The sequence below is a fragment of the Anoplolepis gracilipes genome, chromosome 11 (genome assembly GCF_047496725.1).
Source record: "Anoplolepis gracilipes chromosome 11, ASM4749672v1, whole genome shotgun sequence".
Classification (NCBI taxonomy): domain Eukaryota; kingdom Metazoa; phylum Arthropoda; class Insecta; order Hymenoptera; family Formicidae; genus Anoplolepis; species Anoplolepis gracilipes.
This window is the reverse complement of record NC_132980.1, coordinates 10,734,579-10,748,419: the sequence shown is the minus strand read 5'-3', so window position 1 is coordinate 10,748,419 and position 13,841 is coordinate 10,734,579. Positions and strand designations below refer to the sequence as shown.

The following is a 13,841-nucleotide window of genomic DNA, read 5'->3' as shown; positions in this document are numbered from 1 at the left end:
TTTAGATAAAATTTCGCGATATCCTTCGAAACTCTTCTTCTTATCGCGTGATATTTAGAGAGAGAGAGAGAGAGAGAGAGAGAGAGAGAGAGAGAGAGAGAGAGAATCTTATTTAAATAATAAATTATTTTCAAAAAACAACGCTCTCTATTCAGTTTGTGAAAATTACGTTATCTGATACTGATAACAAAGATCGAGATTTATCATGAATGCAGAAACTATAGTGTTGCGTTTGCCGTTATCCAAAAGAGCTAGTACGAGTAGCTTGTTTTCATCACGATGTGCGTATCGCGGAATAATCTAGCCGCGCTAGTCGAGTCTGTCTGGAACAGTACATTGTGTCGCCTATGACTGGCTCGAGAGAGAGAGAGAGAGAGACAGAGAGAGAGAGACAGAGAGAGAGTATAGCGCCTTGTCACCCAATTTAATCTCCATATCCACTCCTGAGAGCTCGGTCACGCTTTGTTCGCGCCGTGTTCCCTCGGTACGGTCTCTCTACTCCATTGCTTTCTCTTTCTCTCGTCCTTTGTGTCCTCCACCAGTGAAAGAACTACTCTGCCAGTCACACACTCGCAACCCTTTCGCCGATATTCTCACCCGGCGGCAAATATCGATGCTAAGTCGCGACCAAGATTGCCACCTCGACAATAAAAGTTCCGTCCAGACATTATTTCCTTTCCTTTTCCAAGAAAAAAAAATGGTACATAATATTTTGCTGAAAAAGCTTTTATTCTAAATTTTAACCATAATTTATAATAAAACTACATTTTTTTGGCTACTTTAATCGCACGTAACTTTTAGTACAATTATAATTTCTTTAAATCAAACAACAATCTCAAATCATAACTTATTTATTCGTAGACAGATTTAAAAAATTTTAATGCTCGAACAAGTAGTTTCCAAGAAAAAGATAAAAAAAAAAAAAATATGATTTTACAGAGACATGCTTCAAAGATTTTGACGTCATTTCTAAAGGTTCAATATATTTTTATGAATAAGCATTTAAATATATCCAAAAACTATTTTTATATAATTCGAAGGAGCAGGAAATTATCTAAATACTTTGTTCTTAAAAAACAAGAGAAATTTTAATAATTTTCAAGTACATTCGTATCGCAAAACTCGAGCAGTCTGGAAATTTTCTCCTTCTCAGAAATGCTAGACTTAAAATAAAAAGAGGTGGCAATTCTGATCACAATCCGCGAAAAAGGTTGTCGCATTTGCGGCGCGGATTAATATTGGTCGACGATCTGAACGTCTCGACAAAGAAGCGTGAAAGAATAGAGAAGTCGGTGTCTTTATAGTGTCTTTGTACAGTATCTTAATACAGTGGCGGTCGATATGTCGATATTACGGTTCGAAGACGCGCCGAGCAAACAATCGATGTTTAATTGTGGCTCGACTTATTCCTCCTAGTCTTTCCTTCACCGATCCTAGTCGCGAAACAGAAAAGAGGTCGTTATAACCAAGTCCCGGCTACGCAAGTGAATCGAAGGAAATGGATTCGATGCGAATCTTCGTATCTTCGTAGCAAACTTCTTCGCGACACAATGGAGCTACTATATGCGAGCGCTAAGTTTATACCTCGAATCGGGTTAGTCTTCCCTACAATTTAACGGCGCCATGACGTTAATGCTACACTGCATCCGGATGTGAAGGTGCATTTAGATCTTGCCCCCTCCTTTCTCCAAATCACGAGAAATGAACGCGGCTTCCAACTAGGTTTCAAAGATACGATTATGTCGAAGGGTACGTCCCTCCCCCTGCGTCACAGCTGATAGCGTAATCTGTCATTTACCTTTCGATGGATACATCTTGAGAGGGAAGCGCTATCTGCGCACTCGCGCGTACAGAAGTTTCACTAAGGGATACTAAAATGGCAAAAGGGACGCAGCTCTCTCTCTCTCTCTCTCTCTATATATATATATATATATATATATATATAATCGCCAGTCCACAGTTCGATGGTTACGAGCGAGGGTTACGTTATGTACCGTTGGCGGCCCTTATCGTTACCAGTATGGTTTAATCTACGGCCGTCCTTTTCCCTAATCCCGTTTTCATTTTATGTCTCTACTTTTCGTTACGAGTGCGCGCCCTATTCTTTATCCTCGCTTCCTGAAACGACCGAGTGAAGAACATTTCCGGATGTCACCCTACGCTTCGGGCGGCAACATAACTGCTGATCTGTAAGTCGGTTAGTAACTCGACCGTGACCGCGATTAGAATCGTGGTGACCGCCAATCTGATCGGAGGGTCTGTAGCTGATAGACGGCAAGGGAAATAAGTAACACCGGGAGTAACGAAATAGATTACGAAAATTGCATCGCGTGTTCGAACAAATATCTTTGGACTGCTAAATCGCTTTTAACTGAAGTATATATTTAATATATATTTATATATATATATATATATATATATATATATATATATATATATATAAAAGTATAATAGATATTTAATAAATGTATATATTTATATTAACATGTATTTTTAAATTTAATTATATTTTCTATTAATCTTTTGCGAATATAATATTGTGCCAACAGAGAAAATATAAGAAAAATATAAGTAGCTTGAGAAAACTGCGTTATTTTAATTTACGCTTTAAAAGATAACAAATGCGGACGTAATTCTTCTATGCATGTATTGTGATTTCTCTTTTTATTTTATTTAATAAAACAATATCATTTTGTAATATTCAATTCTTTTCTTGAAAAGTATAAAGCAAGACACTGCCGCATTTGTATAACAGAATAAAAGCTCCTGTTACACAAACGTCTTTGCGAGTCTCCTGCCAGCAGCGTGTCTGATGTCTCTGATAATTCTGATTAATGATACTTCCATTCCGTCTTATTATTTGCGTACCAAAGTCGCGCGGAAAACGGCGAGCCCGACTCGCGCACGTTTCGCAACTATTCGCCGACATGCGAGGCGAATAAACTATCTTCATCGGCGTCCTATATCTGCCAGCCGAGCTCTTGTCACGCGAGGCAGCGTTTCGCATGCAAAACCGACGAACCGGATAACCGTTCAGAAAGAGAAAGAGCGAGAGAGAAGCACATTTCCAACTCTGACCTCGCTTTCCGTGACACTTTGAACTCGTTATACGCCGAACGAGAGTACATTTTCACGAAAACGATTGAACCGTTTCGCGAACATATATACAAATATTTATGTATGTGTGTGTGTGTGTGTGTGTGTGTGTGTGTGTGTGTGTGTGTGTGTGTGTGTGTGTGTGTGTGTATTGTTCATACAGAGAATTGGTTTTATCGAAACGGCGCGGAAGTGAAATGCGACACTTCCTAGTTTCAACAGACCGTGGGAGATAGAACTCGAGGGATGCTATTCGCGGTCCGATTGTGCAAATCTTCGGAAGAAATGAAAGCCGCGAAAGTTGGACCACTTGCGGCGCGCCATTTCAAATGATAAGAAGTTAAATTACTTTGGATAAATAAAATAGAGTGCGATAGCATTCGTATATCTAATTGTCTCGCTCACGTCCATGGAGATAATAAATGAACACGGAGGAAAATCCCCGTGAGATTGGCGGAGAGAAAAGCTCGACGTTTCGAGGAGAAATATATTGGCATGATTAATAGCATATAATTAGCATAAAATTTGAATCTTACAATTGAATAAATCTTTAGGAAAATATTCTGCAACAATTGAATGAAAAGAAAATAAAAAAATAACTTAAATATCTTTTTTTAAATACAAAATATATACTAAATATCGTTCATTAGTTAATTTTGTTTCGTCAATAAAATAACATAGAAAAATAACACAGAAATCATTTTAGACACTTTATTTAAGTAGGAAATAAACTTAAGGGAAATAAACGATTAATCGCGCAAAGCAGTTTAATTGTCTTTGAAATAATATTCATCATTGAAGAAACCAAGTATAAAGAACATAGGTTTTTTTATAGAACAAAGTCAAGTTTTAGTAAGCGGTTTTTTATTCCTGTCGTGATAAATTCCTAATAATTGGCTTCATTCCGTTCGCAATTCCGAATGCGTAACCCTTGATTTTAAGCATCAAAGCTCGTTAAAAACGTGCTTGAATTTTTAATTAAAGCTTCGATCGCTAATGAAACACGCAGATACTTCGAAAGTTTCCAAAGCTTCTTTATCTCACTTTCCTCTTATGTTAACGCAAATTTTTCGAGTGCCTTAAACTGTTCAATTCAAACCTAAATCTAAAAAGAAAATCGCCGTGCAAAATATTTCAAATAATTTAATGAATAGTCTGTTTCCATACTAATTTCTTATCTTAAGCATTTCATCAAATCTGACATTAAAGTTCTGTTAAATCCAAATTTATGTTAAATAAAGTACAAGATTTTATATTTTTCTAACTTGTTAAAAAACTCGCTTACAATTGCCAATCTATTGTCATCTCGACACTATTAATAATAACAAAAAAAAAAAAAAATAACGTTTCATAGGTCGTGAAATATCTGTATAAAGAAGAAAACGAGGATACCTGCGAAATATTCTGCACGTAACGATCGTGAAACGTCATGGAAATGTGCAACCATCTCACCGAGAGATATGGAAAAAAAAAAAAAGAGAAAGAAAGAGAGCGGATCTTTTACACCGCTTGCCACTTTGCCGGTTTTTATTCAGATATCGCGAAGACATTTCCGTGACTCAATGAGCCGCGAGCAGTCTGCCGACGTGTCGATCGTCGCAAATCTGCGGTGAGAAAAAAAACGAGGTGGGGGGGGGGGGGCGAGGGAAAGAGAGAGCCATTCTTTCGAAGTCGTCGTGCGCCGTTAAAAAAAAAACCCGTTAGAACTGACGGAATATCGTTTGACGGCGCCGCGACTCGACCGGATATTTCGTCCTTGCCGTGGAAATCGAACATCTCGCGATGCATCTTGGGAACGGCACGAATACCGAAGCCGCTGTTTTATTGTCCGACAGCCGAGCTGATATATGGCGGAGACAATCCCGCCTCGAGGAAACGTTATTTCTGACCACGATGGTCTCGGTAACCTTCCTGCAATACGTAGTGGGATCTTGTCTCGTGGAAACGTGCTCGTTTATTTTTGACCGACGCGAAAAAGCAAGAAGATCACGGTAAAAGGGCGAATCTGGACGACGGGAAGGAACGATAATATCATTCATTAAATTCCGAGAAAAAGCTGACATAAGCGAATCATTTGCGCTAACCGAATATATCTGTTAAAAGATAACTAACTTGCTCGCACGATTTTCATAAGAGAGAAACAAGACTGATGAATATTATCTTCAAAGTAAAATCACATCTTTGAGAATTCTGGTCCGTATATCGAGGCTAATATATATATAATTGAAAGAGGATTTTCGAGATATTTATATGAAAATACTGTGCTACTTTCAAAGAGCCAGTTTTCTCCGGGAAACATTTGCCAGAAATCTCTTTGACAAATGTGTGAATGTAACCGTCGAGACGAATCAAAAGGATAAAAGAATTTTTGAAGAGGATACAACAAAGAGAGGAAATATTGTATAAACTAACAAAAGCGACTGCGCGTCCCTCAAGTAAGATAAACTATTTAGTGACAGCATCAGTGGGTCACTTTAAAAAATCAACCCCCTGTAACGCGCACGTACTGTGTGTGTCTAATAATAACTAATATTGCACGTTAGTGAGTTAGGTTACTTCACTTAAAGTAATAAAGTTTAACAATGTAATCAATTTCAAGGTAAATATCTTTTTCTTACGAAAAGAATTTATTTAGTTCCATTTTCATCGCTCGTCTTTAAGATCCCTTTTCGATTACAAAATAATGTGAGCGCGTATGCTGAATTCCGTTTGCGTGAGTCTTTTAACTACATATATCCTACATATAAACTACATAACCAGTCAGCTGCAAAACACAAGGCGCCTGTAATTATGAACTCGCGTGTCTACTCGGCTGATAAGAATCTTACAAGCGTGGATAACGTGATTTCGGACCAGTATTTCGATTTTTTTAATTGTTTGGTAAAAAAATGTCGAATTTAGAAATTTTTACTTGAATAGAATTACTTTGATTTTTTTTACAGAAATTTTTATACTCATAGACATCCCTAGACTCTACTCTCCTCAGACTTTCAACTAGAAAAATTTCTGTAAAAAAATCAAGTAATTCTATTCAGGTAAAAATTAAACAATTAAAAAATCTCTAAATTAGATCCTATATTATTATTATAAGGTAAATTATAATACGGTGTGATTGAATAACCTACATTGTTACTAGTAAGAAAATTGGAGAAAATTGTTGCATCAGATCGGTTGCTAAAACAAAGCGAGCTTGAGATGCATATTATGCATGAATGATCGCGCATATCAAATAAACTTATATAGGTCAAGAATATTAAAGATGAGAGATGAATCGTACACTGCTCTGCTGGTAAAGCGAAAAATTTAGCTATGCTGACACGACAAAAGAAATATTTTTCAACATAGAAAAAGGTAAAGTAAAATACAAATATAGGAAGTAAAAACATTTTTTTTTAAACAACATGTGGAAATATATAATAATTGTTAATATTTTTCATATAAATATTTCTTTTTCCAAAAAACATATTAAACAAGATTTTTTTTTTACGATTTTCCTACACGTATATTAATTTTTTTACAAATATCCTTCGATCTTCTATAAGCAAACTATGTATATAAAACTATTTCTTTGGCTTTCTCTTTCTTAATTTGGTACATGTGCTTGCACAACGTACTCTTCTATAGTTATCTCTTCCGTATTTGCATATTTATCGCTTCTGTTGCGCATAATGACTCACACACACACACACACACACACGCGCGCGCGCGCACACATATATACACAATGGAAACAACACGCCCACGCTTAATTCGGAATTGACGTAAGCAAAATAAAAGGCGTAGGCAGCGAGAAAATAAAGTGAGGAAAATGGTAAATTAACGATGCGATGCTCCGCTTTGCGGAACAAATTATTAAGCTGTCATTAATAATATCCGACTGAGATTGCACTTATCTGTCAAAAGTTGGTAAAAGCATAGTATATAATTAAATTAACGAGATACTGTCACAAATCATATTTTCAATACATTTTTATGTCATAATTTCAAATGTAACTACTGTTGTACATAATTTTTTATCAAAAATATAAAATTTCTGCTTTTCTATTCATTTTCTAAACAATATATACTGCACAAGCGTCATTGCATAGTAATCTAATTAGCAATATCTAATTTGATAGATTGCTATAAATTGTTTGGTGATCCTATTACACTCATATATATATATATATGACGAGAAAACAATAATTGAAATTGCGAATGTTGTTATGTAGATTTATGCAATCGTGCGTATTCGTTTAAATTAAATAATTTACATTATTAAAGCGAAATTGCTTTGTACTTACAATTAATTTACTGGTATTGTTATATCACTAATCACTCTATTTCTCATGTACCGCGCACATTCTCTTATTCATAAAATAAATTCAACTCATTAAAACAAAAACATATAATAAATATTTAAACGTAAATAACTTTTTAACTATTTTGCGTTTCTGATTGTACCGTGTTAATGTTTATTTATTAAAGTAGTTCAAAACGAGAGTTTTTCGTACACATATTTTGTATCTATATGTCAAATATGCAGTAGCAACTACATTTTATAAATAACATATTATTATTTGCGTTAAAAATATTTATTGTTAGTATTTTAAATAAAATATTATTTGAAAATTTTATTCTTTTCCATAAATATTTTCACTTTCTAGTAATGTTTTCAGATATTATTTTGCTACATTTCTACGAATATATTATATATTAGTGTTATCAAGATTGCACGTAAATAATAATAAAAATCAAATCTCTCAACGCAATACATATCAAATTCAAATTCAATCAAATGTAACTCATTTAAAATTCCTCCACAAAAAATATTCTAAACTAATACTAAATATACACAGTGTTTAAACGTCGACGGCGACCCTACGCTAAGAGCTGTAGCTCCCCTCCGTCTTGAAGCCCGGCACCGCGCCAGCTTTATTCGCGTTAAAGCTAGCTCGGAAATTTATAGGCGCATCGTAAACTCGCGAGAACAAGAATTATGAAGAGGGGAATGCGCGCGAGGAAGGATCCTCTTTCCTTTATCTTGCGAGAAACGTCGCGAGCGGAATAGAGGACATGCTGTTCCCACATTTTCCTGCATCCATCCGCGTCTGTTGCTGCTTGAACGTCGCTGGCGCGCACGTGGCAATGCAACATCCGCGTTGCAGTGTCGTTTTATTCATCTCGCGCAAAACGCCGCGCCGTTACGATTTCCTTCGTCGCTCAACATTATTCCAGGCAAACGTAACACATTATACACGAACGTACTTTTTTTTTATTTTTTTTTCAAATTTCAACGAATTCTCAATTACACATTGACGAAAGAGATCGAGTTTTCTCTCTCCGCGCGTATTTATTATATATTCAGAAATGGAAAGATATGCAAAGCTTCTTGCTGTTTGTGCGCGAGCAACGATAATATCACGATTGAATCTTGCCAGATACGAGTTGGAAATTTGAATAAACGTTGCGGTAATTTTTAATCTCCATGTACCATTTCTCGCGTTTGTATAACTGTACTGCTTTGCTTGACCTAATTACGTGCGCACTATTAATTTAAACAAATACCTAGAATATCCACATTTATACAGCGCACTCCAGAGAGTATAAGCGAACAGAACGAGTGCCTTGATGAAATTTCATGTTGATATTTTCTCGGTGAAATTTTAATCTGGTGGCTGTATAATATAAATAGAAAATTTTAATTTTTAATCGCAATAATTATAATTATTTATATATAAATTTCAATTATTTTATTAATGAATATATTTTAATTCCTATTATTATCATTAAAGATTTGTTGGATAATTATATTGCAAATTATTTTTAATGATAATCGCAAGAGATTATTCGCGAGTTTAACGATATCAATAATATTCAATAATATTTAATAATATTCAAGAATTTAAAAATATTTAAATACGAACGCTATTGAATCACAAGAATAATTCCCGATCTTATTTCAGGATGTGCATACAGTCTAATATTCGCCTGTAATTCGACTCGATGTATACGATTCGCGAATAATAGCTCGTATGTATCCACTCGCTAAACTCTCACAAATGCTGCGCTATTCATCGAGTGTAAAAGCATGCGCGCGCGCAAAGTTCTCGTTCATTAAGAACATTTCACTTCTTTTGCATGACTGTCTATTATTTCGCTTCTCTCTTTCTCTGTATCAAGCTTTGCTAGCCGAATCTGGAATGCAGCGACGTGCGCCGCATCGAAAACACACTCCGATGCCAAGCACTGCATTTGCAATCTCTATACATATATTCGGACGCTTTCATCGTCGACTATACTTGAAATAATCTTGAATTCGCTATTTAAACACAGAAATATGTTATCAAAAGCTCGATTTTTTCAATGATTTTTCTTTAATTTTTCATAAATTTTTCACAAAATTTGAGAAATTAAATAATTTTTAAACCCAATGGTACAGAAAAGATAGTATTTCTATTTTTTATATTATCGCATCATTTTTCAATGATAAGTTCTTTGGATTTTAACTTTTCCTTAAAAATAAAAAAAAATAGTGTTCTCATCCTAGATATATTTATAACTATTTACGTAATCAAGCGGACCAAGAACCCGATGACGAAGCATCATCGAGTTCGACGAAATTTTGGAGAAGCTCCAAAACTTTCTTTGTTTCGATGTTATAGCGCAACATGTCCATGAAAAAAACCTATTAAAAACCTATTTCAATCGCGAGAACAGTTTTGCCAAACAATGCATTCATTCCCCATTTGTCCATCGTTTTCTTGTGAAAAATAAGAAAAAAAAACTAGAAAATATTTGTGACACACATTATAAGTATTATTTATTTACACAATATTATCAAAAATATATTTTTCACTTTTCTGAATTAAATAAAAAAAATCATTAATTTGATTTAAATCGAAATATTTCATGTTCTTTGATTCTCTCCTGATGAACAGTTACATGTAAACATGTAAGATTTTCTTACGTGTTGATTATTATGAATGTACGGTTGCCAAGAATGGCGCGTGTATTTTTGAATAAGACGTTTTTCTCGACACATAAAATATAAATATCTCGGAAAATATTTCCAAATATTTTCGAGAGATAAATGCAGTCGTCTCATTTAAAATTATAATTAAGAAATACATTTACATTCTAGATAATATATATATATAAGTGGACCTCGTTTTAAAATAATAGAAAATTCATGAGAACACACGACATGCATGATATGTTGCATTAGATGTGAAGTGAAATCAGAATAGAAAGGCGCTCAAATATTTTTCTTTTTTTTTAGCTACTTAGCGAACATAGAGATATTTTTCGCAGTAGCTTCTTTGTTGAGTTAATAATCTTGAAAATCAAGGATGCGCGACTGTTATTGTCCCGAAATACGAGAGGATCCAGGCGCCACACATATTTTCGTGAGAAAAATTATTACCACATAAGTTTCTCCCTGGGAAAAAACGCATAAGTATTACTCAAAACTTTGCTCTTTCCGCGTATGCGACTAACTACATTAGGTTTCTCGCAGTATAATATATGAGGACAGTTATCGTGAAGAAATGAAATATAAGTATGATTAAGCTAAATAAAATTCATTGCCTGAATTTTATTTTAGCTCTGAACAATATTTTTAAGCAATCGCAATTATCTGTCTCGCAATAGAATAACTGAATAATTTATTCAATAATAATTAAAAATTTAGAAATATATATATATATATATATATATATATATATACACGTTATACGATATGGAGGAGTCATTCTCGTACAAGATTCTACTTTTCGCGTTGCTTTAAGAAAATGGAGAACGTAATAAATTTCATCGAGCTGGCAGCAATGCTTCCGAGAAACGATGGTCGTGTTACCACTCAGCATTGCAGACTCGTGCGATTGCACTCGCGCCAGTCGCGATCGATATATTTTTCCCACGATACGTCGAAAGCGCCCCTAAAGGAAAGAAAGAGAGAGAGAGAGAGAGAGAGAGAGAGAGAGAGAGAGAGAGAAAGCGCACAAAAGAAAAAAAAAAGTAATTACCTCTCGCGGAAATGCCGCTTCTCTCTGCGAATCGCAGACTGGCATTGCATCGTTTGTCTTATCTGTTATGAAATATTATTTTACCGTCGGACAGTATCGTTCGCGATCATGAATTTTGTTTCGATGACTTCGCTTATGGGCAACTATAATTCACGCTTGTTTCTTGGATCGTCTTATCGCCTACGTTAGTTGGCATCTAATCATCGGAAGTGACCGAAAGAAGATCGAGACCTCTGACCTCAAACTTGTATAATATATCTTTAAAGATGCTTGTCTTTATCGTCCAGATTCGTTTAATTTCTCCAACGTAAATTTTACATTTTCAAGAGTTACATCAATCATATTTATATTTTTTTTTCCAAAATCAATGACACACACAATAAAAAAAGAAAATAATTTAAAATCTTTTCTCTCTTATATTTATAAATTCGATTATTTTCTCTGCGTACTTTTTATTACATAATGTGATATTAGATTGATTTTCTCAACTTTGCCAAGAGTTAATAATAACCGATCACAGGCAAGGCTGCTGCTCGCTGCGAAACACATAGCTGACAAATTAGTTCCTCGATATGCAATACGGTTCGTAGAATAAAGTTGTGTGCGAGCCATTATAGTTTGACCCAATGACTTGTAATTAACGTGTATGCGCAAATCATAACGAGAGTAGGTGTTACCTTTGCTTGGCATTAAAGCGCAAAGTGCCGATGGGGTGTCTAATCATCGTATTCCATAAAAAAAAAATATCAAACGCGCCAAAGTTCAAGATAATGAGCAATTGCAAATTATAATTACTTGCATCGAAAATACGCATATAGCGTATACTTGTAAAATCTCTTACCTTAACTATGCCGTGTAATCGTTGTGATGAGGTCCATGCTTGCTCCGTAGATAGATCGTTCTGTAACAGAAAATAAGAGTCTGTTGTACACAATTGAAATCATTATGTAAAATCCATTTATTTAATTTCAGATATTAAAAGAACGATAAAAAGGATTTTCCTATTTCTGTACAGCGTCGAAAGTGCCCCTTTAAATTATCCCTACTCGCTACAATTTATACACAACATTTTATACTTCGTACGATCGATACAAACGTAAGGACGATAATGGTACGAGAAATAATAATCCGCCGAGAAAAATACATGTAGTCTCGTGACGGTGCACTTTGTTCTAAAGACGCTACGAAAATAAATTTCTACTATACATTTCGTAAAATGGTATACCTTTGTGTACGTGTGCACACATACCATTTCACTAAATCGCGTAAAGGTGCATTTTATTCCAAAGACGCTACCGCAAATAAACAGACGCACATTTAGTAAAACGATGCACTTTAGTAAATTTACATGTATACGTGCACACATATATATATATATATATATATATATATATATATATATATATATATATATATATACACATCTCATGATCAGTCTAATTATGTGGAAACGTAACATCCGCAGTTGCAATTTGCAACAGTGTTTCGGACATAAATAAAGATCTATGTAATTACGCGGTTACATTTTTTAATTTGGTGATAACATAATTTTTTCTTTTTTTGCTCTTAACGGCAGGAAATCTTCTTCGCTCATTATTAAAGTGCTCTTCTTCTCGCGAAGGAAGAAACCTCAAACCATTGTCGATCGACTGATCGATCGATCCGGCAATAATGTAATGGGGAAATTTAATGGCCGGCACAAACACACAAACACACATACACACATACACACATTCATGAATAACGTCGTATGTGCAATAACAATTAGCGACAGAGGGTAACAGATGTTAGCCGCGGGGTTCGCGCCTGGCAGTCAAGGGCAGCTAAAGCAGGAAGGGGGGACAGGGAGCAGAGGAAGGAGAAGAAGAACGGGGAACAGCTTTTTGTTCTCGATGGGACATTTTGCAAGGGCTCCATTTGCCAGCTCGTTAAACGAAAACGACGTTATATACGTCGCGCGACAAATTATATCTCGATATAATGTGATATGTGCCGCAGTGCATAGAGGTAGATAAATGTATCGGTGGTGTATGAGCTAGTACATAATCCATTCTTTCATTTCCTCTCTGCGGTTTCTCTGTAACGTGTAATATAATAACAGATTTCTTTAATGAAGATATATTACTGGAGAGAAAGAGACTATTGAAAATAGAAATATGTAATTGATATGAAACTAATCAGATTGTTACGCAACAGTAAAGAAATATAATATTGCGTGTTAATAGGAAATTTAATACTAACGACGCTAATTTGGGAATATTTCCGCAGCTAAGATAGCGATTACGTGCGACAATCGAGCAAATATTAGTCAAGCGCATGCTACGCCTACGAAACAATTAAATTCCACACGAAACGCACTGGGTGTGGTAAGACATTGTCACATCGCGTACAATGGATGGGGATTCAATGGCGCATAATAATAGCAGAGCGAGAAAAATCAATGACGTGTAATACGCATTTACCTTGCTCGCGTCATATCGGATGTCTCCTGCGTAAGAGAGGAGCGATTATGCACAGAACTGTCTATATATATATATATAACTAGAGTTAAAACTAGAGTACAAAACAGTATTATTTTAACGCGACAGAAGCTAAACAATGTTATTTTTATCGTTATAAAAACCCTGAAAAATAGTGTTGTTTTAATTTGCATAGAAATATTATTTTAACTGTACAAAACGTACCATTTTAATTATAAAATAATTTGTTCTGTATAATTAAAATATCAAGTAATCAAAA

General features: G+C 34.9%; 1 protein-coding gene across 5 annotated transcripts in view; it reads right to left on the bottom strand.

Annotated features, from left to right (window-relative positions):
• LOC140670910 (uncharacterized) overlaps window positions 1-13,841 on the bottom strand; it is a 199,299-nt gene that overhangs the window by 130,156 nt on the left and 55,302 nt on the right. For all 5 annotated transcript variants that reach the window (XM_072901762.1, XM_072901764.1, XM_072901763.1 and 2 more), the window contains one exon: window positions 11,944-12,003. The gene's annotated coding sequence lies outside the window, so the exon portion shown is untranslated. The remainder of the gene's footprint in view (window positions 1-11,943; window positions 12,004-13,841) is intronic.